Source organism: Macaca nemestrina, chromosome 6 (genome assembly GCF_043159975.1).
Source record: "Macaca nemestrina isolate mMacNem1 chromosome 6, mMacNem.hap1, whole genome shotgun sequence".
NCBI classification, from domain to species: Eukaryota; Metazoa; Chordata; class Mammalia; order Primates; family Cercopithecidae; genus Macaca; species Macaca nemestrina.
In genome coordinates, this window is record NC_092130.1 from 54365155 (window position 1) to 54392985 (window position 27831).

General features: G+C 37.7%; 1 long non-coding RNA gene across 6 annotated transcripts in view; it reads left to right on the plus strand.

Moving 5' to 3' along the window:
* LOC105463157 (uncharacterized) overlaps positions 1-27831 on the plus strand; it is an 833151-nt gene that overhangs the window by 244962 nt on the left and 560358 nt on the right. For 5 of the 6 annotated variants that reach the window (XR_011624711.1, XR_011624710.1, XR_011624712.1 and 2 more), the window contains exon 3: positions 4230-4296. The exons of the other annotated variant lie outside the window; for it this stretch is intronic. This is a non-coding gene — a long non-coding RNA (uncharacterized lncRNA). The remainder of the gene's footprint in view (positions 1-4229; positions 4297-27831) is intronic. 6 annotated transcript variants of the gene reach the window in all.

Here is a 27831-nt window from a genome sequence, read left to right on the forward strand (position 1 = left end):
CCCTCCCCTCCCCTCCCCTCCCCTCCCCTCCCCTCCCCTCCCCTCCCCTCCCCTCCCCTCCCCTCCCCTCCCCTCCCCTCCCCTCCCCTCCCCTCCCCTCCCCTCCCCTCTCCTCTCCTCTCCTCTCCTCTGTTTGAATCTTGCTCTGTCGCCCAGGCTGGAATGCAGTGGCGCTGTCTCGGCTCACTGCAACCTCTACTTCCCAAGTTTGAGCTATTTTCCTGCCTCAGCCTCCCTAGTAGCTGGGACCACAGGCATGTGCCACCACGCCTGGCTAATTTTTGTATTTTTAGTAGAGATGGTGTTGGCCAGGCTGGTCTCGAACTCCTGACCACATATTTCATTTCCACAGGTTTAGTTAGTTATTTGTAAGTGCACCTGCCTTGGCCTCCCAAAGTGTTGGGATGACAGGTGTAAGCCACTACGCCTGGCCTCTCTTTTTTAAATTAAACTTTCTGCTCCTAAACCCACTCCTCATGCGTGTCTGTGTCCTGAATTCTTTCTTGATGACGACAAAGAACCAGTGTATATCCCCCAGACAACAGAGCCATTTCAGTGACACGGTCATTACAAATTTATCACGCATTTCAACACTTTTAATTTTATTGAGAATGCTCGCTGTCAACTGCCAACCTCTATTTCCTCCTCTTCATTCCACCCCCAAGACAAAAACCTGAAGAGAGAAGGCACTGTCCTACATATTGAGTTTAAATTGATTAATGACCAGTTAATAAGAGGAAACAGGAACCCATTCGGTCATCTACACCATAGAATTTGTAGTCTTCGAAACAAGTTAATTCTGATTTCATTTGTTTTGATAAAAGTCCAAGAATACAGATTCATACCATCTGTCTTAGTTTTGATAGTCTTTGTTATGTTTGCCTTTTAGCCTCTTAAAAAAGACAATTGAAATGACAATGTATAAACAATATGAAATAGATCCAACGCTGAGTTTTCAAGAAGGCATATTGTCACCAATTGTTATGAGCCAAATGAAATGGGAGTGTCTTGTTTCCCTTTGGTTCTTACAGGATAGAGTTTGCATAGCCTAAATTGTGTGCTTTTTCTCCACTACCATAATTTCAGGCAATTAAATGCAGACAGTCAAATATTCATAAGTGCAGCAACAACAGGAAACAGCACAGTAAATAGAGATGGTCCTGGATGTTCTTAGATTTGGGATAATGTGTGTACTAGGGACATTATTTTCCATTGACTAGTTTTATTTTTCTAAGATATTTGTGATATAAATGATGAATTAATTTTTAATAAAACTGTAGATAGGTAAGAACAATTAACTTGAGAAACTAAAAATAAGGTGTTAGTTCAAACTTAGGCTTCAGAATCTTTTTTTTTGTTAAAAACTAATAATAAAATCCAACCTGGTACATATTAGCCATTTGTTATGGCATCTAGATATTTGTGAAGCTTAAACTCGAACTCATAGTAATCTAGAGGAAATGTTTCAACCCCAAATGAAACTTGTCCCCAAAGCTATAATATACATACTTTTCAAAATAAATACCAACAAGTGCCAGTCTTTAGAGATGTATTTTATATGAAAATTGCTGTTTGAAGTAGAATACTGGTTTTCAATTTCAAATTAAAAACATAATGCACCACCAAAGGTGCTGATTTCTTTCATCTCTTGTAAACCAGAAGTGTTATTAACCAAGAGGACTTCTTTGGTACCATGCTCCATTAAACTGCATTTTCAGATGTGTGGTTAATTCTTATAACTATTAGATAGACAGTATCATATATCATTTAAAAAATACCCAAACCATCCTGAAATGCCTTCTGAAGTAATCAGCAGTGCAGTGTAAGCAAATAGACCTGCCTGTATGTTCTTAGCAATAGCCAGAGGCAGCCTCATCCATTAAAGTTAGTTTTATTGAAGGGAAATATATGGCTAAGATGTCAGTCTGTTTCTCTTTGGAAAAGGCATTACAGAATCTTTATCATCCACCTCGACCATCTAGAGAGCAGACTTTTGGTTTTCCAAATACCTTCTGCAAAAACTGGACTTGTTAAATTTCCATGAGATTAGATGTGTTTTTTCATCAGAGTTTCCAGCCTTTTTTCAGCTCCCTTAATCAAGGAGAGTCTCCTTGCATTGAATATGCTCATTACAAACAAATTAGCGTTAAAACAGTGGCTTCCCAACCCCAGAAATGTAAGTGCTAATGAACAGAAAAAGGGTCACCAGTGAAAAATAACTCAGGCGAGCTACATCTCCGCACCACTGTTTGCAGCACTTGGGAAAAGGTTCTAATATTAATGCCTCTTGTCAGAAAACCCTTACAACCTCTATTAAATCATCTTCTCTATCGACGGTGCTGTAGTTATAAATAGGCTCACAATGAATTCTGAATTCTCTACATGTAAATCATGCCACATACCATTCTCTGATATCCTTGAATTAGGTATGCGTGGCCTTGGGGGCAGTAAAGGATAGGTCGATGCAGCCAGCTGTCTCCTTTAGTAATAACTGCTGTACGTTAAAGACTAACAGCCAGACAATAAATAACATTTTCAAATCTGCATCTAGACTTTGAGTAGGAGAGAGATGAATAATGATTTCCTTGTGTTAGGTTAGACTTAAGCAAAAGGTCAAACCTTTCAGCCAAAGGAACAACAGCTGTACAATCCAGTTAATCATAGACAAAAGTGTGTGTGTGTATAAACCTGTAAGCAGGATAATTAACGGGTCTACTCACTTTCAGTGTACGCCATCGTGCCATTTTATTCTTACAAACGCAATGTTCTTTACGTGTATTGCTCACTCCTACTCTCTTTAAAAGAAGGTGAGAGGTTATTAAATCCAGTTTAGAACAAGAAGCTAGGAGTAATGATATTATATTTGAGCATTGTACTTAAGAGCATCTTTTTAATGAAGGCAAGGTCTTTGTGTATAGATTATATTGAGTTAGAATTACATATTTTTATAAGTATAACAAAATATCTGAATCTATTTGCATATCTTCTATAAGAACATAGAATTTCTGATATTGTCTGAGTTTAGTAGAAAAGTGATATGCAAGAAGAATCAATGCTCTCAAACTAAACAAATGAAAACAAAAAACAATAGGGATAAATTGGTTCTGTGAAGAATCTGCTGAGATTTTAATTTCCTTCATCCATATAGCTCTAGAGAGATCACCTACATCAAAATATTGAAGTCATATTAATGTTTCTTTTATGAGAGGAAAGAACCGATGAATTGTAGTTTCTTTGGAAATAATTTTTATTTTATTTGTGTGATTGTGTATGTGTCCAAATTGTGCTTTAATTTAGCTGTGGTACAGGATCTCAGCTACTAAAATGTATTCTGTTTAACTGCAGTAAACTGCAACAAATAACTGCAGACTTTTAACTGTCTACTTCCCCAGCTTCCCCTGTCTCTATGTTTCTGTGCGAACAATACAAGTAAATCTCCACCCACACCCCCCCCAAACCCCCCCCCCCGTTTTGGGATGGAAGTTTTCAGTAGTGATACCAATATTGTTGTTTTTGCTGGCAAGTAATTCACCAGTGGCTCATTTTCATCAGCTTTTATTTCACAGCAATTGTAAAATAAACCACTCGTAGCACATGTTGTTAATGTTTGGTCCCTGGAGTGTAACTGATGTTCCACGGTATGGGTCATGTGCTAGCTAAAGTGTGCATTAAAAAGGGAGAAATTAATAGTACTACCACTGATTCAAACTAAATGGTATTCAATGGGTATTGCCGTTGCTTTAATAGTATCATAGCATATTATTTTGCTGGTTTCTTTTAGAGTCTGATTTTAAAGCAAATTTAAGGGGATAAAAGAACATACTGACATAATGAATACTTAGCACAGAACTGGTCAGATACTGATGTTTCATTTTCACATTATATTCTTTTCATTTCATATTTGACCTTCATTTTATATTTGGCAAGATAGTAAAACTAGCAACATAATCACTAGATTCTGTACTCCTGCAGAACTTAATATAAATAATGTTACTATTGTGCTTGACTATATGTGTACCTCAATTATCTATTTTTAGAATAAAGATAAACCTTTTTATTCTTAATTATATGCTTAGGAAAAGAAATAACATAATTGGTTTCAAAGATGAAATTCATATAACATATACTAATTTCAGTTGAGCATTATTTTTATTATATTCTATTTCACAATAATTAAGAAGTCCATCACGATACAATTCTTCTTACAAATGTTCTTAATACTTTTTAAGACAGAGTCACTTTTATGCTGACGACATTTCCTCAAAATTGATGGATGGCACGCTGTTCATCTTCCAGGTAAAGATGTTATCAACCGAAGAGGTTTTTGGAGCACACACAAACATATTTTAACTGCTTGTCAGTACCAAGTTCTGGGCTAGGTGCTTTCACGTTCATTCAGAACTGATGCTATCCAAAAATACACCACTAATGAGTAATCTTAAGTGCATTTTGCTATTTTATACTCTTGCTTCCATTCAAAGATGTATGAAGTTCCTTGCATGAGACTTTTGCATGCAGCGAACTTTATTAAATGCAGTGGATTCTTATTATTCAGGTAGTTATGTTCTATAAAGTCACTGTAAACACTGAATTAACAAATACTGAATTATTGCTTCTAAGGGAAATATAGGGTTAGGTTCCTGCAAGCCTCTGGTCACATTTTTGCCAACTGATCAATACTTAACCTTGTTTTGTGTCTGTTTCTGTTTAGAGGTATCTTGTTGAATATTTATTTTTAATTCATTAGCATTGAACTCACAGCCAACAGCATCTATAACTCATGCCTAAATGAAGCTTAGGTAACACACATATTTTCTCTGTAAGGCACATCACAGCTTTCTTGTGCTTAGGAACCCTAGACAGAACTTTAGCACTGTGCTTGGGGGCCATTTAAAACTGCAGAATCACCACAAAAAGCACAAAAAGGCAATAATGTAGCACTAAATAGAACACACAAAAAATATTTACAGGATGAGGGCAGAAACCAGAAGGTAGACAGGAGCCTTGTGCAACCTCAGCTGGGAGTGTGCACTTCAGGCAACTCAATTTTTTCACTGTTCTCTGTGCATGTCTACAAATGACTGTGAAAATACCTCTAGTATTGATTTTGGTGTTGCAAATATATTTTAGCAACTATGTGACTTCACAAATATAGAATCCATGAATATTGAAGATCAACTGTATTCAGAGATGTGGAAAAGAGCAGAATCAAAACAGTGAAAACCACATATAATTAGATTTATGCTTTCCCATTTAAAAAGTCTGTTACCTACTGCCCTCCTTGATGAATCATTTCTTTTCCTCTTTCCAACTTTCTTGATCCAACTTTCCTTCCTAGAGTTTGCCTCCCTCCTCTATGCCAACTCCATATTCTCTTTGCTCTTTTTTCATCTTTTATTGGGCAAACTGAAATTCTTAATATGTTTTTCTAGTTTATCCTAGCTATTACCTCTATTGGATTCCTGCCCTCTAGTTTTGATGCTAATATGCAGAGCTATAGTTATTACTGCCATTCTTCATGGTTGAAACATTACTGTTGTAGAATGCTAGAAGTTTTTTCCAGTGTCTTCCAAGGTCTTTCAATCCTCTACCTTTGTGCTTTCTTGAAACACGAGGTTCTAGCTGTCAGTCCAGGGAGCTAGAACATCCACCCATACTGTCCTTGGTATTTTAGAACAAGCTACCCATACTGTCCTTGGTATTTTTAGAAATGCAGAGAAAAATTAAGCCTCAACTTTGAATTACAAAACAGACCTTTGATGCCAGTGGTAAGAACAAAATATTTGAGAGAGAAGGTTTTTTGTTCGTTTTTCTTTTAAATATACAGAGACTAGGTTTGGGGAGGCTTCCATATTTTGAAGGCAATAACAGCATTACTCATGTAAATTCTCAAACTGGTAACAACCCAAATGCTGTTTAGTAGAATGGATAAGTCTATCAGGTTATATTTGTTTACTAGACTATGACACAGCAAGGAAAATGAACATATTACATGCAAACATATGGATAAAACTCATAATCATCTTTTGAATGCAAGAAGGCAGACCTAACAGCATATATACTGGTGTTTTTTTAATATGAATTTTTTAAAGGCATAACTAACTTAGGATGTTGGAAATCAGGATAGTAAAAATTTAGCAAAGGAGGGTGGGGGGCCATGGGGGAGCAAAGAGCTTCTGGAATGTTGCTTGTTTTCCATTCTTTACAATCTGGGTAGAAGTTAAATAGATGTGTTGACTGTGAGACAAACATTAAGCTGAATACATTTATGATGTAAGCCCTTTTCTGACTATGTATTCAATAGAATAGTTCTAAATTTATCATGAATGGTGGAAAACCCATTTGTATAAAGTGCAGTATATTGCATTTTATACAATAAAGTTGCCAGAGATGTATATATTTTTATTTTCTGACAGAACAAACAAATTACCTACATATGTGCATATATTTATATATGAGCAAGGGGAGAGGGCAAGTAATATATATCAGATGTTAATGTTGGTCACCCCAGTGGGGATTAGAAGCTTGAAGCTTTGCAAAGGGGAGATGACTGGTGTTGGAGGACTTTCCTTAGTTCAGCGAAAGATAGGGTCCTTGTCACACAGCGATGAAAGGTTAGGCTCGCAGATAAGTTGAAGGGTGAGAATAATGGAATTATTGGGCAAAAGGTGAAAAAGAGGAAACAGAGCCTCAGCACAGTGAGAGTCCTTCCAGTATATGCTTCTTGCATCACAGATTGAATTCCGGGTTCCACACAGGCAGAGGAGGGGTCAGGCTCTGCCCCACTACAAAGGGCACAAACTTCTCGAGGCTCCACCCTAGCGTGCAGGCTGGTTGGGGTTTCTCTGGGGGAACCCTTTCCACTGGGCTGTATCACTAGAATTGGCTTTTATGTCTTTTATATTATTTTACATCTTTTTATATTATTCGACTTGCTACAATAAACTATTTCATAGTTTCCAAAACATCAAGAAATGAAATGTCTTATAAAGAAAAAAGTGAGTTGATATCTGAAAAAATGCATATAAGAATATGTAGATCCACCAGAGTGAAACATATCCACCTGCCAAAAATAAGTGAAGATGTCAAGAGCTGTGAAAAGGAAGTAACAGTCAGAGAGGAGGTGACAGAGCCTGATTCTAGGGGATGAAGTAGCATGACAACAGATAGAGGTCACTCTGATAGGTGATATCACAATGTACTCAAATATCCCCAGTTCTTACCAGCCTTGGTATAACTCTGAAGCCATATCAATAAAGAAAACTCTTGTTCTTGTCACTTAGTATTAATGCAATCTTCCTGTCCCTTGAAATACCCTCAACTATTTCTGGGACACCACAGTTGCCTCATAGGAACTCGGAAACCTTTTGGTTGGCCTTGTAGCGCTCCCCCAATCTATGTCCTCTCCACAGTTTTCCTGTCAGGTCTTGTGCATCAATAATAGAACAAAATAAATATGGAATATTTTTTAAAAAGTCCCCATATATGGCAGCACATGTAAATAAATGCCCCCCAGGGATTACCAACCACAGATGATGGAATTCAGCTGAACTTTGCCTACAAGTCTGGGTGCAGGCAGGACATCCCTCTACAGAGATTTGGATGGGATGCTGTCTCTGGGAACTTGAAAGCTACTGGATGAAACTGCTTACTCTCATCTTTAATACTTAGCCTGTGCCTGATAAGAGCTATTCATAGACCTTTTAAATGTTTAAAATCTTTTCCTAGTAATCATGATCTTGAGCTACAGTAGGAGGCTGCCTTACAGTTTTCCTCTCTATAATATCGTTGTGTCATGAAGTCTGTGTATCTTTCTGGCCTTTCTTCCTAGATATTTTAGAGACTGTGTCCTTGGCCTTGTCATTGGGCAACACTGCTTCTTAATTTTTGTCATTTCCAGGCTCTAACATTTTATTTGTTATTTATTAATTATTTCTGAGGTAGAGCTGTTTAAATGTTTCCTGAGTTCTTATGATCCTGTTTCTCTTTTGAGGTAGCATCATCAAAACACAGAGCCAAATGAAAGGCTCATTTTTGACTCACCTTGGTCATTGCGTCCTCTACAATTAGCCCATTGCGAGTTTAGGAAATGGAAGATGTCCCAAATACCCCTTGTTGCCTGGACATTCATTACACTATACGCAAATATTAGAAGTGGACGAGCACAGTGTTTTGTGTTGTCCGTTAGCTCAGTCATGCCCTCCTTTGGATGTGCAGACTCACTAAAGGTGGGGTTTGGGTTCCATCAATTCTGAGTATCCAGTACCCAGAGCAATATTTAAAACAGTGGGCATAAGAGATATAGGATTAATGCATTAAGTACCAGTGTGTCTTAAACATTGTGTACCATTTGGAGGAAATAAAGATGAATAAAACAATAAATAACCTAAAAATATCCATAGTCTCATGAGGAAACAAGACAAGTCAATAGTTATAATTACATGAGGAAGTGCTTTAATAGAGATATACTAAATGGCTAAGGGAGCAAATACTAGTGAGTGATTAATTTTGCCTAAGGGGGCCGGGGACACCTTTAAGTTCTTGTAATCTTGAATGCCCAATATTTAACGTAGAATCTTGGCCTTTTGTCTACGTGCTAAACCCTCTGCAAAGCTCTCAATCCCTCTTTGAAAGAGGGTAGTATTTTATCATAAATCTTTAGAACCCCTTACTAATTGGCATAAACCTCCCTGTTAAATAAATCAGTCTGTGTGTGCCTTATATGCGGTATCTAGTTTGGCCTGTAGACCTTGAATTATTCACTTGGTTCATGCTTCAACTTGATTCATTTCATTCTGCATATTTTTTTTTAGAGAGAAACAAATGAAATTGGGCTCTGTGTGCACTTAAGAATGGCCCTACTGCCACATCTGACCTCGTTCAAGCTCACTCTTTCTGCCGTTTGTTTTTATTTAAATTATTTGCAAGAACATCTCTTGAATATGTTGCCATCCCAACTATTTGGGTGAAAACAGAGGCCAGAAAACAGAGCTTGAACTTCACAAAATGTTCTATTAGTAGATTACAAAGCTTTGTTACCTCTTAAATGAATTGAGTTATCCTTTAACATGTGAAAAATAGTAATCACTAAGCATATATCCTATGTATATATTCATATATATATATGCATGTGGAACCGGTTGCTGGGATGGTAAATGTTCATACTCCTTTTACTTTCTAAGATAGGAAGAGATAATCTCTTCGATTCCCAACCATGTCAGGTCCTAAAATGTAGGAAAAAGAAACATATATTGCAAGTTTAAGAATTAGATATTAAGGCAGATTGATGCTGCATCCCACAATGTTATAAAAAACCCAGATATGTCATAATTGAGTTGCATTTTTATTATGTGCACGTATTTGGCTTTGAGCAGAATTATGAGTTGAATTAATTTTTTTATACAATCTTCCAGCAGCTCTGTGTGGAACCATATGGGAGACATTTGGTTCTCATCAACTCCCTTTTACCCTTACTTCCACCCCATTGCTTTAAAAGAACTTTCATTCTCTTTAACTATCTGCAGGTTTTATTCTTTTCAGAGAGAAGAGCCACTAAAATATTATGACCTCTAAGTGATGGGCTGTAAGGGTCTCTCTCAAAAGCCAGCCCACAGCTGTGCATTGATCCCACCTGTTGGTGGCCTGGTGCAAACTGTGTGCTGGGCTGGTTGCAGTCCGTTCTCTTTAATCTCGTTGGGAGGATACTTACAGCATGGTTTGCTTCTCTCTTGTGGTCTATAAGGAAGAAGTGGAAGGATTCAGTTTTCAGTCCTGTTATTATGGTGATTTTTGCTAAGCCTGAAATTCACTTTTCAAAGAGGGTAGATGTTTTATATGGAAAATGGTTGTTGGGAGATTTTCTGAGGTTTAACTTCAATGGATAACCCTTTAAAGTAATATCAAGATTTCCCTGTAAAGATTTCAGACACATCAGCATGATTATTTGCTATCCACTCTGCAGGGGAGGTAAGTGGCGAATATCAATGACTTTCCATAATGAAGGAGCCCAAGACTGGGAAGGTGGGAAGACGCCAGCTTGCATTTAGACTTAGGTTTTCTTACTACTCAAAATCTTTCTCCCTTCGTTGCCTGGACCATCTGGTTTCCTTCATTTCTCTGGACAAAGGAAACACTAAATGAAGCAATACAAAAGTTATCTCTCTCTTTGCATGAGTGCTTGTAAATATGTGCATTGCGATAGAAACCTGAGCATCAGTTATAACCATAAGGTTAATTATCAGTTGCCACAAGAATTTCGAATAACCTGGCACTGGAGGCATTTTACGCTACATAGATACTGTGCGTCAAGTGAATGGAATTTTAATTCCAATCAACATGAGATTGTTTCAAAGAATGGCATTATGAGTAAATGCAGAGTTAAAAGATAGCTGCCACTTAAAATGCCTTATGTAAGGTAGGTGAATTCCATCAAATGACAGCTTCCCTCATAATGAAGTAAAAGTACTTTTGGAGGTTAACTGTCAGTATTTTTATTTCATATCCTCATTCAGCATAGTAAAAGGCAGAGACTTTCATATAATACAATTATTCACTTGATGGAATTTGAGGGCAGGCTAGTAAGTTCTTTTTAATTTTTTTGATAAGTCCATATCTTGCTCAGGTTCAACATTTATTCATGATGGCACCTCATCCCTTGCCTTCCTATTTAAATGCCAGGGGTTAAAATTTCTTATGGAAATTCTACTTAACAAAAAGCTTTATTTTGCATAATTACAATCTGGCTGAGCCTCAATTCATCCAACATTTTTTATAACATTTTTTGTTTGTTTTTTTTTTGAGACGGAGTCTTGCTCTGTTGCCCAGACTGGAGTGCAATGATACGATCTCCACTCACTGCAACCTCCATCTCCCAGGTTCAAGTGATTCTCTTGCCTCAGCCTCCCAAGTAGGTGGGCTTACAGGTGCGTGCCACCATGCCTGGCTAATTTTTGTATTTTTAGTAGAGATGGGGTTTTACCATGTGGGCCAGGCTGGTCTCGAACTCCTGACTTCAGGTGATTTGCCTGCCTCAGCCTCCCAAAGTGCTGGGATTATAGGCGTGAGTCACTGCGACTGGCCTTTTATAACATTTAAAGGTCTTCCAAATACCTCTAAAATGTTTTTCTTTTTTTTTAACAAATGGAAACATGTTCATAAGTGGTATGTTCACATATTCTCTGTTATTCTCTCTCTCTCTGGCTGTAGGAGCACAGGGCAGCTCTCCTCTGATTAGCTAGGTTTAATTCATCATTTCACTTCACCCCTGACCTGACCTAAACCTCTTTCAAACTTACTGCTATTAGTCCATTGCTTTGCTCAGTACCCTGTTGCTGAAGCCTGCATTTATTTCACAATCTGCAGTGTAGCAATTTATTATTATTTTACATCTTGTCTCTGTACATTAGATAGCATGTCTAGTGACATAATTCAGTTAAATGAAAATTTGAACATGTGTTTATAGTTTAAAGCAAAAACTAATATGTCTTGAATTACAGCTCTAGGCAATTGTGTGTTTTTATGGTGTAATTGCTAACTGACTAGAGTAACCTTGGCACAAGAAATGTGAGAATGTCAGTTAAAACTGAAAATATCAAAGTGCTAGGCTATTTATTTTTTTGAGACAGTGTTTCACTCTGTTGCCCAGGCTTGAGTGTCCTGGCATGATCTTGGTTCATTGCAACCTCTGCCTCCCAGGCTCATGCAACCTTCCCACCTCAGCCTCCCGAGTAGCTGGGACCACAGGTGCATGCCACCACGCCCAGCTAATTTTTTTTTGTATTTTTGGTAGAGATGGAGTTTCGCCTTGTTGCCCAGTCTAGTCTCAAACTCCTGAGCTCAAGCAATCCACTTGCCTTTGCCTCCCAAAGTGCTGGTATTACAGGTATTCTTTTTTCTTTATTTTTGTATTTAGGTACCAGGATACATAATTAGATTAAATATAAATAATGTAAAGTTGTTTGAACTTAAAAATTATCTTGAAAGTTGCTGCATCACTAAGATATGTCTTACCCAGATAATTGAGTGTTGTTAGTATAGTAACTTATTCTATTAAAACACTTTCTTATTCCAACTTCTAAGAAAAAATACTGCTCTCACAAATTAAAAAAAAAAAATCATTGCTATCCCATCAGTAACACAATTGGTGCCTAAGAACATCAAATGGTAAATCTAAGCATATTAATTACATCATTAAAGTAGCATTTGGTATACTGCTGAGATACATTACAATACCAATAACCTTTCTGTTTAATAGGATGCACTACCAGCATGTAATGCAGAAGTGGCATACAATGAAGATATCTCATTCCATCACCTCGTGGCATAAGTCAATACAGTCAGAGCAAAAAAGAATGACTATTTCCATAAAAATGACATTAAACTCTTTGTGTGCTTGTGTGTGCACGTGTGTGTGTCTATATGGAATGCCACAATTTGAAAGCCAGATAAACTGCTCCAGAGAAAGCGGAGTTGCTTGGTTACATCTGCTGAAAACAATCTGTGCTGTGTATGAGAGCTCATGTCAGCCCAGTAATTACCACAACTGAGATAAAGCCTGTGCTAAATGTCACCTGCCGCTGACAAGCACAGGAAGCCAAACACTGCTAAATGAGTCAGTTGCTCTGAGAGTGCTTAGCTCTACTTGCAGGCTAAAAGCATTTGTCTTGTGTATAAAAGGAAAAAATATACATGATAAAAGAAAAAAGAATCAGAAACACATTTATAATGTAAACCTGACTGAAATTCTCCACCACCCACTCAGAATTACGTTAGATAGAAGGCTAACAAATGCAATCAGGTTGAAGGAGAAATATTAAAGCATTAATGGACATTTCTGTGAGTCTGGCAGTCTTCTACCTTCTACCACAAATTGCTCGTTAGTCAGTACAATGCAATTTCCCACAGTCTAGAATGATCCCCCAAAGACAGCTGAGGTTCCTGTTGACAGCAACCAACCAATAACATGCTGGAACAGCTTGCCTGAGTCTGCATAGAATGCCCAAGGACACAATGTGCATTTTTATTTTATTTTATTTTTTTGAGATGGAGTCTCGCTCTGTCACCCAGGCTGGGGTGTAGTGGCGTGATGATTTCAGTTCACTGCAACCTCTGCCTTCTGGATTCAACCAATTCTCCTGCCTAAGGCTCCTGAGTAGCCGGGATTACAGGTGCACACCCCCATGCCCGGCTAATTTTTGTATTTTTAGTAGAAATGGGGTTTCACCACGTTAGCCAGGCTGGTCTCGAACTCTTGACCTCATGATCTGCCCACCTAGGCCTCCCAAAGTGCTGGGATTACAGGCGTGAGCCACCGCACCCGGCCACAATGTGCATTTTAAAAAAGTCTTAGATAGGAGGGGATTTACTGGTGTTTGCTGGTGTTTTAATAAGTATTTCTGACAAAAGCAGGATGAATAATGTTGATGTGAAGAAAATACCACCTTCCTCCTACTTATTTTCTTCTTTACCAATCCATTAAACAATCATTCTCTCCAGTTAGAATTTTATTTTAGTTGCTTCGTAATGTGATTTGATTACTAAGACTCTCCTCACCCAATCACCTAACCCTTTTCTGATACTTAAGTGAAAATCTCTAGCCTCCAGCAGAGGATCTGAAGTGTACTAAGCACCAAAACCCAGAGTGAAATTGTTGAACTTGAATGGCTTTCCTAGCACCCAGGTAACAATGCCAATATCAAGGTAATAGTGTGGAGGTTGCTGCAGGTGCTCTCTGAGGAGGCCTTCATGAGCATCTCTCATTACCTTGGTGAATGGACCAAATTTCAGGGTCTGACCCTCAGCCTCTGGCTTCAGAAACTGTTTTTAGAACACCATGACTGGATTCAGCTTTGGGGATGCACTTCCATGAACTCACAATCAGTTGCAAAAATGAATATTACACAATAGTACATTAATAATACAGAGCCTGAGACTATCTGAAAATAGATGACATGAGCAGCCAAATCATTGTTAGAGTGTTTCCTGATGAGAATAGAACAAGAATCTGGGGAGTTAGGTGAACTGAATGTTTAATTGCATCCTTCTCACCATTGGGATGGTCTGACCAATGGGTTGGGGATATTGGAAATTTGCTGGCTGTAGCCACCAGCATCTGTTTTCACATTAAAGGTATGTTTGCCAATGGGACCAGGGACTTGAAAGCTATTCATAATCTATTGCTTATCAAACTCTTATTATATACCAGGCATCTGTCCTAAAAGCTTTTCATGCTTTATCTTAGTTATTATTCATCACATAGATCTCTGGAAGAAACTACAGAAAATTTCCCAATTTTATAAATAAGTTTACTCAAGGCTACACAATCCAAGCAGCATTTGTTTTCATTTTTCACCAGCCACTTTTGAATTGACCCACACAAGGACCACTAATTTTAGATTAATTAAAAATCATTATTACAATGTCATAAATGGAACTAATTGTATTTTAAACATCAGCAGTTGGTTTTTAATTTTCCAATCCCTGATTTAGAAGGATAGTATCGTCTAAACTTTTTATCAAGTATGGCTATTGGGCCATACTGATGGCAGACTTAAGCTTTAGGTCACATTCCATATTTAGCACAGTTTATTTTTAAATTTCTAAATCAGAAAACCTTAACTTACAGACCATTGAGATGATAGCAAGTGTGCAATGGTTATGGCAGATGGTTATGAATATCTGGATCAAACATGGACTCAGGAGTGACGGGAATGTGTTCTTTCTGAAACTACCTCTGAAGCTCTCTCAGATGGTCTCATAGGATCATAGACAAGAGTTGGAAAGTTGAATGTCTCTGTAGAGATCCACTGAGTGGACACCTACTCTCAGCTTTGGTTGCATTCAACTCCATGAAGTATTTCATTACTCTCTGTGTCATTATTTGAATGTGGGTTTAAAATATGACCCCAAATTCATCATGAATTTCTCTTTCCAGTAAGTGAAAAAAATAATCAAATAGGAAAAGTCAAACTCTTGGGGATAAAGCCATTTGCAGACATGTTTGATCTTGATTAAGAAAAATATCCTGGCATCTTGTCTTATTAAAACTTATGCCTTTATTAGCCCTTAAATGTGGGTTAAGTCAATGCAAGATACTTAATAGATTATTGCGATGTGCTACTTGTCTAAGCTGCTTGACATAGTGGAAATGGTCTTTACTGACATTATCAGTTACATGGTAAATGTTATCACATCCTTTATTTAAAACATTAATGTGAGAACGTTTCCCTCAGTTGTCAAGGAAAAGTTCACTCAACTTCATTGGGAAAAACAGTCTTGCATATGTGACCTATTTCTTTATATGTCTAAAATCATGTTTTTGATGACTATAGTGTGATTATAGTAATAGATTTTGCTGTATCCTTCAACATTAAATCAAGAGGTAAATTGTAAATTTTAAATAATGAAAAATATATAGATAACAGATAAATACATTATCATTTCAAAAATATTAACATTAAAGACAAATTAAAAATACCCCTTAACTACCATATACAATTCAATTATTCTCTCTAGCAGCAATCATTTTATCAGCTTTACATAGTTTTCTCAACTGTTTACATGAATTCCTAGAAATATGTTTTGTGTTGCATGTTTTTAACATAAATGTTGTAATACTATATGTGTATTTTGTAGTTTGCTTCTTCTGCAACAGTACGTCTCCTATTGTTTAATGCTACCAAATATATGTTAGTAATTTTGCTATTTAAAAAGTCATTGAGATTGCTTTCAGGTTTTTGCTATTCCAAACATTTCTGTAATTAATATTCTTGTTTATATCCCCCTGTGCTTAAGAATCAGTGTTTCGTTAGGGCTCTTACCAAGAAGCAGATTTGCAGGAAGTGCACTCATTTTTAATTTTAATAGGCACTATTGATCTGGCCTTCAAAATGTGGAACATATTTATTTATATTATTGTGAGAATGATGTGAGGGGCCCCATGCCCACATCTTTGACATTTTAATTTTTGCAAAGTAGTAAATGAAAACAATATCTTGCTGCTATTTTATTTTGTTTTTAAGAAGGGTAAGCATCTTTTATAATATGCTTTATTAATCATTTGAATTTTTTCATTTCTATGAAATGCCTGCTCATGTATTTTTTTCCTATTTCTGTATTGGGATCATTGTTTCTTATGTATTTTATATATTTTCAACATTTTTGATGAAAAATATTTTCACCAACTGGTACTTCCCGTAACTTGAATCGTGGTGTCTTCCATCAAACTGAAGTTTTAATTTTTTTATTTTTTATTTTTATTTTTTGAGACACAGTCTTGCTGTGTTGCCCAGGTTGGAGTGCAGTGGGGCCATCTCAGCTCACTGCAACCTCCACCTCCCAGGTTCAAGCGATTCTTGTGCCTCAACTTCCCGAGTACCTGGGATAACAGGTGGGTGACACCATGCCTGGCTAATTTTTGTATTTTTCATAGAGACGGGGTTTCACCATATTGGCCAGGCTGATCTCAAACTCTTGACCTCAAATGATCTGCCTGCCTCGGCTTCCCAAAGTGCTAGCATTATAGGTCTGAGCCACCACACCCGGCTTGAAGTTTTAATTTTGTTATCAAGTGTATCAGTCTTTCCCATTAGTTTTTCTATATGCTCCTTATTTAAGAAGACGTGTAAAAATATATTTTCTTCTCCCATATATATATTTTTTATTTTTTTTCAAAGTTATATAATTCTTTTATTTACTGTGTGAATTTTTTATTTTTTATTATTATACTTTAAGTTCTAGGTTTGTTACATATGTATACATATGCCATGTTGGTGTGCTGCATCCATTAACTCCTCATTTACATTAAGTATAACTCCTAATGCTATCCCATCCCACAATAGGCCCCAATGTGTGATGTTCCCCTTCCTGTGTCCAGGTGATCTCATTGTTCAATTCCCACCTATGAGTGAGAACATGCAGTGTTTGATTTTCTGTTCTTGTGTTAGTTTGCTAAGAATGATGGTTTCCAGCTGCATCCATGTCCTTACAAAGGACACGAATTCATCTTTTTTATGGCTGCGTAGTATTCCATGGTGTATATGTGCCACATTTTCTTAATACAGTCTGTCACTGATGGACATTTGAGTTGATTCCAAGTCTTTGCTATTGTGAATAGTGCCACAATAAACATATGTGTGCATGTGTCTTTATAGCAACATGATTTATAATCCTTTGGGTATATACCCAGTAATGGGATGGCTGGGTCAAATGGTATTTCTAGTTCTAGATCCTTGAGGAATGGCCACACTGTTTTCCACAATGGTTGAACTAGTTTACAGTCCCACCAACAGTGTAAAAGTGTTCCTATTTCTCCACATCCTCTCCAGCACCTGTTGTTTCCTGACTTTTTAATGATCGCCATTCTAACTGGTGTGAGATGGTATCTCATTGTGGTTTTGATTTGCATTTCTCTGATGGCCAGTGATGATGAGCATTTTTTCATGTGTCTGTTGGCTGTATGAATGTCTTCTTTTGAGAAGTGTCTGTTCATATCCTTTGCCCACTTTTTGATGGGGTTGTTTGTTCTTTTCTGGTAAATTTGAGTTCTTTGTAGGTTCTGGATATTAGCCCTTTGTCAGATGAGTAGATTGCAAAATTTTTCTCCCATTCTGTAGGTTGCCTGTTCACTCTGATGGTAGTTTCTTTTGCTGTGCAGAAGCTCTTTGGTTTAATTAGATGCCATTTGTCAATTTTGGCTTTTGTTGCATTGCTTTTGGTATTTCAGACATGAAGTCCTTGCCCATGCCTATGTCCTTAATAGAATGACCTAGGTTTTCTTCTAGGGATTTTATGATTTTAGGTCTAACATTTAAGTCTCTAATCCACCTTGAATTAATTTCCATATAAGGAGTAAGGAAAGGATCCAGTTTCAGCTTTCTACTTATGGCTAGCCAATTTTGCCAGCACCATTTATTAACTAGGGAATCCTTTTCCCATTTCTTGTTTTTGTCAGGTTTGTCAAAGATCAGATGGCTGTAGATGTGTTGTATTATTTCTGAGGGCACTGTTCTGTTCCATTGGTCTATATCTCTGTTTTGGTACCAGTACCATGCTGTTTTGGTTACTGTAGCCTTGTAGTAAAGTTTGAAGTCAGGTAGCATGATGCCTCCAGCTTTGTTCTTTTGGCTTAGGATTGTCTTGGAGATGCGGGCTCTTTTTTGGTTCCATATGAACTTTAAAGCAGTTTTTTCCAATTCTGTGAAGAAACTCATTGGTAGCTTGATGGAGATGGCATTGAATCTATAAATTACCTTGGGCAGTATGGCCATTTTCACGATATTGATTCTTCCTATCCATGAGCATGGCATGTTCTTCCATTTGTTTGTGTCCTCTTTGATTTCACTGAGCAGTGGTTTGTAGTTGTCCTTGAAGAGGTCCTTTACATCCCTTGTAAGTTGGATTCCTAGGTATTTTATTCTCTTTGAAGCAATTGTGAATGGAAGTTCATTCCTGATTTGGCTCTCTGTTTGTCTGTTACTGGTGTATAAGAATGCTTGTGATTTTTGCACATTAATTTTGTATCCTGAGACTTTGCTGAAGTTGCTTATCAGCTTAAGGAGATTTTGGGCTGAGACAATGGGGTTTTCTAAATATACAATCATGTCATCTGCAAACAGGGACAGTTTGACTTCTTCTTTTCCTAACTGAATACCCTATATTTCTTTCTCTTGCCTGATTGCCCTAGTCAGAACTTCCAACACTGTGTTGAATAGGAGTGGTGAGAAAGGGCATCCCTGTCCTGTGCCAGTTTTCAAAGGGAAGGCTTCTAGTTTTTGCCCATTCAGTATGATACTGGCTGTGGGTTTGTCATAAATAGCTCTTATTATTTTGAGATACGTTCCATCAATACCAAATTTATTGAGAGTATTTAGCATGAAGAGCTGTTGAATTTTGTCAAAGACCTTTTCTGCATCTATTGAGATAATCATGTGGTTTTTGTCTTTGGTTCTGTTCATACGCTGGATTATGTTTATTGATTTGCGTATGTTGAACCAGCCTTGCATCCCAGGGATGAAGCCCACTTGATCATGGTGGATAAGCTTTTTGATGTGCTGTTGGATCCGGTTTGCCAGTATTTTATTGAGGATTTTTGCATCAATGTTCATCAGGGATATTGGTCTAAAATTCTCTTTTTTTTGTTTTCTCTGCCAGGCTTTGGTATCAGGATGATGTTGGCCTCATAAAATGAGTTAGGGAGGATTCCCTGTTTTTCTATTGATTGGAATCGTTTCAGAAGGAATGGTACCAGCTCCTCCTTCTACCTCTAGTAGAATTTGGCTGTGAATCCATCTATTCCTGGAGTTTTTTTGGTTGGTAGGCTATTAATTATTGCCTCAATTTCAGAGCCTGCTATTGGTCTATTCAGGGATTCAACTTCTTCCTGGTTTAGTCTTGGGAGAGTGTAAGCATCTAGGAATTTATCCATATCCTCTAGGTTTTCTAGTTTATTTGCATAGAGGTGTTTATAGCATTCTCTGATGGTAGTTTGTATTTCTATGGGGTCGGTGGTGATATCCCCTTTATCATTTTTTATTGCATCTATTTGATTCTTCTCTCTCTTCTTCTTTATTAGTCTTGCTAGCAGTCTATCAATTTTGTTGATCTTTTCAAAAAGCAGCTCCTGGATTCATTGATTTTTTGGAGGGTTTTTTGTGTCTCTATGTTGTTCAGTTCTACTCTGATCTTAGTTATTTCTTGCCTTCTGCTAGCTTTTGAATGTGTTTGCTCTTGCTTCTCTAGTTCTTTTAATTGTGATGTTAGGGTGTCAATTTTAGATCTTTCCTGCTTTCTCTTGTGGTCATTTAGTGCTATAAATTTCCCTCTACACACTGCTTTACATGTGTCCCAGAGATTCTGGTATGTTGTATCTTTGTTCTCATTGTTTCAAAGATCATCTTTATTTCTGCCTTCATTTCGTTATGTACCCAGTAGTCATTCAGGAGCAGGTTGCTCAGTTTCCATGTAGTTGAGCGGTTTTGATTGAGTTTCTTAGTCCTGAGTTCTAGTTTGATTGCACTGTGGTCTGAGAGACAGTTTGTTACAATTTCTGTTCTTTTACCTTTGCTGAGGGATGCTTTACTTCCAATTATGTGGTCAATTTTGGCATAAGTGTGATGTGGTGCTGAGAAGAATGTATATTCTGTTGTTTTTGGGGTGGAGAGTTCTGTAGATGTCTATTAGGTCCACGTTGTGTAGAGTTGAGTACAATTCCTGGATATCCTTGTTAACTTTCTGTCTTGTTGATCTGTCTAACGTTGACAGTGGGGTGTTAAAGTCTCCCATTATTATTGTATGGGAGTCTAAGTCTCTTTGTAAGTCTGTAAGGACTTGCTTTATGAATCTGGGTGCTCCTGTATTGGGTGCATATATATTTAGGATAGTTAGCTCTTCCTGATTAATTGATCCCTTTACCATTGTGTAATGGCCTTCTTTGTCTCTTTTGATCTTTGATGGTTTAAAGTCTGTTTTATCAGAGACTAGGATTGTAACCCCTGCTTTTTTTTTGTTCTCCATTTGCTTGGTAGATCTTCCGCCATCCCTTTATTTTGAGCCTATGTATGTCTCTGCATGTGAGATGGGTCTCCTGAATACAGCAGACTGATGGGTTTTGACTCTTTATCCAGTTTGCCAGTCTGTGTCTTTTAATTGGAGCATTTAGTCCATTTACATTTAAGGTTAAGATTGTTATGTGTGAACTTGATCCTGCCATTATGATATTAACTGGTTATTTTGCTCGTTAGTTGATGTAGTTTCTTCCTAGCCTCGATGGTCTTTACATTTTGACATGTTTTTGCAATGGCTGGTACCAGTTGTTCCTTTCCATGTTTAGTGCTTCCTTCAGGAACTCTTGTAGGGCAGGCCTGGTGGTGACAAAATCTCTCAGCATTTGCTTGTCTGTAAAGGATTTTATTTCTCCTTCACTTATGAAATTTAGTTTGGCTGGATATGAAATTCTGGGTTGAAAATTCTTTTCTTTAAGAATGTTGAATATTGGCCTCCACTCTCTTCTGGCTTGGGGAGTTTTTGCCAAGAGATCTGCTGTTAGTCTGATGGGCTTCCCTTTGTGGGTAACCTGACCTTTCTCTCTGGCTGCCCTTAACATTTTTTCCTCTGGTTTCAACTTTGGTGAATCTGACAATTCTGTTTCTTGGAGTTGCTCTTCTCGAGGAGTATCTTTGTGGCATTCTCTGTATTTCTTGAATTTGAATGTTGGCCTGCCTTCCTAGGTTGGGGAAGTTCTCTTGGATGATATCCTGCAGAGTGTTTTCCAACTTGGTTCCATTTTCCCTGTCACTTTCAGGCACACCAATCAGACGTAGATTTGGTCTTTTCACATAATCCCATATTTCTTGGAGGCTCTGTTCTTTTCTTTTTACTCTTTTTTCTCTACACTTCTCTTCTTGCTTCATTTCATTCATTTGATCTTCAATTACTGATACTCTTTCTTCCAGTTGTTCGAGTTGGTTACTGAAGCTTGTGCATTTGTCATGTAGTTTTCATGTCATGGTTTTCATCTCTATCAGTTCTTTTAAGGTCTTCTCTGCATTGATTATTCTAGGTATCCGTTCATCCATTATTTTTTCAAGGTTTTAATTTCTTTGCGCTGGTTAACTAGTTCCTCCTTTAGGTCTGAGAAGTTTGATCGACTGAAGCCTTCTTCTCTCAACTCATCAAAGTCATTCTCCATCCAGCTTTGTTCCGTTGCTGGCAATGAGCTGCGTTCCTTTTGAGGAGAAGATGCCCTCTGATTTTTTTAATTTCCAGCTTTTCTGCCCTGCTTTTTCCCCATCTTTGTGCTTTTATCTCCCTTTGTTCTTTGATGATCATGGCATACTGATAGGGTTTTGGTATGAGTGTCCTTTCTGTTTGTTAGTTTTCCTTCTAACAGTCAGGACCCTCAGCTGCAGGTCTGTTGGAGTTTGCTTGAGGTCCACTCCAGACCCTGTTTGCCTGGGTATCAGCAGTGGAAGCTGCAGAAGATAGAATATTGCTGAACAGCGAGTGTTGCTCTCTGATTCTTGCTCTGCCAGCTTCGTCTCGGGTGTACCCAGCCATGTGAGGTGTGAGGTGTCGGTCTGCACCTAGTGGGGGATGTCTCCCAGTTAGGCTATTCAGGGGTCAGGGACCCACTTGAGCAGGCAATCTGTCCATTCTCAGATCTCAACCTCCGTGCTGGGAGAACCACTGCTCTCCTCAAAGCTGTGAGACAGACTTTTACATCTGCCAGGGTTTCTGCTGCTTTTGTTTAGCTATGTCCTGTCCCCAGAGGTGGAGTCTACAGAGGCCGGCAGGCCTCCTTGACCTGCAGTGGGCTCCACCCAATTCGAGCCTCCCAGCGGCTTTGTTTACCTACTTAAGCCTCAGCAATGGTGGGCACCCCTCCCCCAGCCTCACTGCCGCCTTGCAGTTAGATCTCAGACTGCTGTGCTAGCAATGAGGGAGGCTCTGTGGGCGTGGGACCCTCTGGGCCAGTTGTGGGATATAATCTCCTGGTGTGCCACTTGCTAAGACCCTTGATAAAGCACTGTATTAGGGTGGGAGTTACCCGATTTTCCCAGTGTTGTGTATCTCATTTCCCTTGGCTAGGAAAAGGAATTCCCTTCCCCCTTGTGCTTCCCAGGTGAGGTGATGCCTCGCCCTGCTTCAGCTCACGCTAGTTGGGCTGCACCTGCGGACCAGCACTGACTGTCTGACACGCCCCAGTGAGATGAACCCAGTACCTCAGTTGAAAATGCAAAAATCACCCATCTTCTGTGTCACTCATGCTGGGAGCTGGAGACTGAAGCTGTTCCTATTCGGCCATCTTTGGTGACCCCTCCTATATATTTTTAAAAATGTATCATCTAGGCAGTATTTTTTTTTTGTAAATGGTGTGAAATAGAGATCTAACATTTTTCCAAGTTGTTAAATGATTGCCCCAATATCATATATCTTATATTTATTCTTTTTCACTGACTTGAAGTGATACTCTTATTAAATCCTAAAATTCTAATACCTAAGTATTTTGGAATCTGTATTCTTTCCCATTTATTTGCTTGATATTAGCCCGATATTTTTGGTTAATACCATACCACTTTAATTTCCATAGCTTTATAATTATTTTTAGTATTTGGTAATGATGAGTACCTTGCCACTATTTTAGTTTCCAAGATCATTATGGCTATTCTTGCACATTTCCTTCTATGATTGTAGAATCAACTTACTAGCGTTAATGGAAAGAACTCTGAATACTTTAGTGTAATTTGTTTGAATTTAAAGAAAACAATTTAATGAGTTTAAATATTTTTAATACCATTTTTTTCTCTTCCAAAAACATGGTATGTCTCATTTATTCCAATCTTATTTTATGTCATTCAGTAAAATTTTGTGGTTTTTCTAAAAAAACTATACATTTTTGTTAAATTTATTTCAAAACATTTTATTTTTTATTCTCTACATAATAAAAAATTTCTATATTTTATTTCTGCTTTTTGCTAATGTTAGTCCAAATTTGGCTTTTCATGGCATGTCAATTTTCAAATATATCTTTGCATTTAAAGGATAATCACTTTGAGTTTTAGAGGGAGACATGGATATAAGCTTGTCAAATTAGATGTACCCATCCAAGACTTTGAGTTTTAAGAGATTCAAATACTCAAGGAAAATTGAGGAGTAATTAAAGGAAGCACAAAGTTCCAGCAACTGTGATGGTGTGTTAAGTGGTGGCTCTGCCAGAGGCATTGTATGATTATTATGTTATGTTGTCTTGTTTGTGTTCTCCCATCTTGCCCTCCATAGACATTGTCTGCCATCTAAGCCTGTGTTTTCCGGATATCCCATTGATCCCACAGCCTATGCTTAGTCCTTATAACAAATTCATTTTCTATTTAAATTTGCTGGAGTTTATTCTCCTTCATGCAATGAAGAACACTAGCTGAATAGATTTTGGCACAAAGGAATGGGCTTTAGGTGAAAGTCCTTCAGGAAAATGAGGATATGGAGAATCGGGAATTGATCGTCTGCTCCTGATGCGGTAAAGGTCATGAAAATCCTGTTAGCATTCAGTGATGATACTCTGAAATTTTACTCCTAGCAGTGGCCAAAAAAATTATCATCAACAATCATCTTGAGTGAAGTGCTTATTGAAGACAAAGGTTAAAGGGACTATGTTGCTGTTGGCATATAACACTATAAAAGGCAAGTACAATTCAAGGAATGCAGAATAACTCTTAATAATGCTGCACAACTTAAAGAGGTAATAATTAAACTCCAATCCATAAATACTGTCACCATGGAGTACACTAAAAACAGATTTCCAGAACTCTGTCTACAGGTATTTTATATCTTATTTATACAGCTAAGGTTTCTAAACTAAATCAAACTAAAAATGTGATGCAGCATGTTGCTGAAGTACATTGTTCTTTGAATCCACAGCCTCATCATGTCTCTTCCGTGAATGTCGAGGTATTGATTAGGTGAGAATAGTCCTCAACAATTTAGATGGGGATCAATTAGAGTAATTGAAGGACTCTTATCCCCCACTGAGCCTTTATTGATCACTTAAGCACACCTCTCCTCTTGTTTGCTGAGGGGTATTCTCTCTTGCTTGAAGGTATTATACCTCCCTAGTCTATGGGAGTTACCTTGCAAAATGAGTCCACTTCCCCTTATTTCTATTTCCTTCTGAACAACCAGACACATAAGTAGAGTCAGATCTCAGCAGGACCTACAAGGCCAATTATAAAGTCAAACCTGGGGAGAAGTGAAAGACTACCAAAGCAAAAGAATTGCACAACTTTGGTAATGTACATAAACAAAAATCTAAGGAATATGTGAGAATGAATTCTGAAATCCAAAAAGAGAGAAACAACATTTTAGATCAGATTGAATCTAGCAGGGGATAGACACATAGCAGAATTCTGATTCAAAAGGTAGTTCAACGGACCATTTGCTTTGCGGGTTGACAGAACACTGGGCTTAATGGTGTCCCACATGGAAGGAAGTTATGAGAAATCAATTTTTGTAAAATTTTAAAATTCTCAGATAATTTTATTCAGCCATGGTTAAAATTCTAGTTAAAAACTTTGACCATACAATTCAAGAGTGCTTAATAAAAAATAGGAAAGTTACTGGCACAAGTGCTTTTGAGAATGTAAAGCCATTTCTCCAGGTAAGGGGGCATTGAGAGATTATTTACAAACCAATCATTATAAAAGCTAAGTCCAACCTGCACTTATTAACTAGTCATGATGAAGCCAAATTTCTATACTTGTTTGCTATGAAAAACAAAATTACTTTTCTATAATATTTGTACACTTGTTTTAATAGTTATTGTCTAAGGACCTCTGACTTAATAATTTATAAATAATTTCTATTTGTTATAGAAAACCACATTGACTTAAAATCTCCGTTGTAAAGTATTATGTTTCTTCACTTGTCTCTCAGGGTACATTAAATTTGCTCACCAGCTTTGTAAAAATTAACCCACTAAATATGACCTCCCTGACTTGTTATAATTAACCGAACTACTATCCGTACTAACAGTGCATTCTTCTATTTTTGAAAATAAAATTGATACATGACTTTACTAGTTTAGTTTTATAACACCATCTAGAATTTCGTTCTTCTACTTTGGTATATTGCAGAAGAAAGAATTGCTGGTGTGAATTTATCAGGTACCATCTGCCCAACACTGACTGACCTTGCAACATTTTCTCCATCAAAGCCTTGATAAGTAACTGTATATAGGTGAGGAGATCACTGGCATCTTTTCAAAGCATGGTGGTGGCTGTTCTCTCTACTATGGAAATGCTGGTAGGAAATACTGTGATTTAAATGGCCTCTGTAATTTTGATGGAAAGAGAATACCCAGGGGATGGCAAAGGCCAAGAAGCAGTTTAGTTAACAGTTAATTTAGTAGTGCCAACTATTAAAAGCTAAGATGGCCAGTTACCATAATGACAGCAAAATCAATCTGGTAAACTGAATAGTCCAAACCACATGACTCTTTAGTAGTACTTAATTGATCATAGGAACCCTAGATGAAAACAAACAATAAAATGGCCACTTTGGTCTACTATTGAGACTGTCAGATTATATGAGATGTATTTTTGATATGAGTTTACCTCCAGTAGATCCACTGTATTTCTTGTAGTATTTATCTAGTGTCTGAATATAGACTTGGAATCACTTCTGCAGTGGATGCTTTACGTGCATTACATCACATTCTCTAGGCCTATCTCCTATTTCTTACAATACTATTTTTCCTCCATCTGTGTTCTCCCTTCCTAAGAGGATAGATGTGACCTAATGTTACTTGGCAATGGATATATCTTGTGGATAAATTAAAAAGTTGATGTTTTGCAGGAGCATTTACAGTTGAAAAAGAAGGTAATGTTCAAATGCAGGGGTCAGACAGACTGTGATGGAGGAGTCTGTGGAAGCTCGCTTCTGATTGTTTCTCTTCTCTTGGTATAATAGGAAGCAAGCTCATCAGCTGAAAGAGAGGACAAGGGAGATTTTCAAAATTGAGTATAGGGTAGAATGAATGGAATCATCTAGGGGAATGGAAGAGTGAATGGTCTGCGTATATATAATAAAATTGTCACATAGCATTATGGACCCATTTGATATAATCACAAGTTTAAAGTAAATACATTCAACATGGTACAGTGATTGTGTGTAGTGTGTGTGTGTGTGTGTATGTATGTGTTTGTTTTCTGTTTCCACTCTAATTCAATGACTTGGGTAGAAGTGTAAAATAGACAAATAAACTTAGCTACTAAGGTTTTGGTTTAGCCTAGTGATATGGTTAGGCTTTGTGTCCCCACCCAAATCTTCTCATCTTGAATTCTAATCCCCATAATCCCTACATGTCAAGAGAGAGACGAAGTGGAGGTAGTTCAATCATGGCGGGTAGTTTCCTGCATGCTGTTCTCATGATAGTGAGTTCTCACGAGATCTGATGATTTTATAAAGTGCTCTTCCCGCTTCGCTCGGCACTTCTCCTTCCTGCCACCCTGTGAAGAAGATGTCTTCTTTCCCCTTCCCCTTCCCCTTCCCCTATGATTGTAAGTTTCCCGAGGCCTCCCCAGCCTTGCTGAACTGTGAGTCAATTAAACCTCTTCGTTGTACACTGCCCAGTTTAGGGTGTTTCCTTATAGCAATGTGAGAACAGACTAATGCAGCAAGAGAATAAGATGAAGGGCAAGATGAACTAGGCAAAAGGGGGGTTTTAATGACTGATCGGGAAATTTAAGTGACATGTATAGAGAAATGGAGACATGAAGGAATGAGGGAAAAGGAAAAGGTGGTAGAAGCAATGAATTATAGGTAACAAGGGAGGAAGGATTGCTGTGGCTAGGGTAACATTAGGTGTGACTTGAAAAGATAGGAATGGTCAGAGAGTGGGAAGATTTAAATTAAGATTTTGGGGGAAGGGAGTTTAGTGTTCAATAATGATAAAAATCTAGGGGATGGTTCCCAGTACACCTTGGGAATGAATAACCAAGGTAGACTCAGGGCAGTATCATGGGATGAGAAGAAATGAGGGATTACAGTGTGAGAGATGGGAAGGATCATTTATTTGTCTGTTTCAAAGATGGATCATTATGACCAAGGTAAATACATAACTTAACTGGAACTGGAATACTTTCGAGAGTAAAATGTAGACCTAGTCAAAATTACCACAGGACAAGTGAAATTGAGACCATTGTTATATAAGATGTAGTAATGGAGAGAGTGCTAGTGAGCGGAAGATGAAATCTTCAGGTAATAAGAGAAGTGATTTTGAGGTTATCAGATGAATGCAAGACAGTGGCTAATCTGAATAGAATGGGTTATAATCTAGTGTTT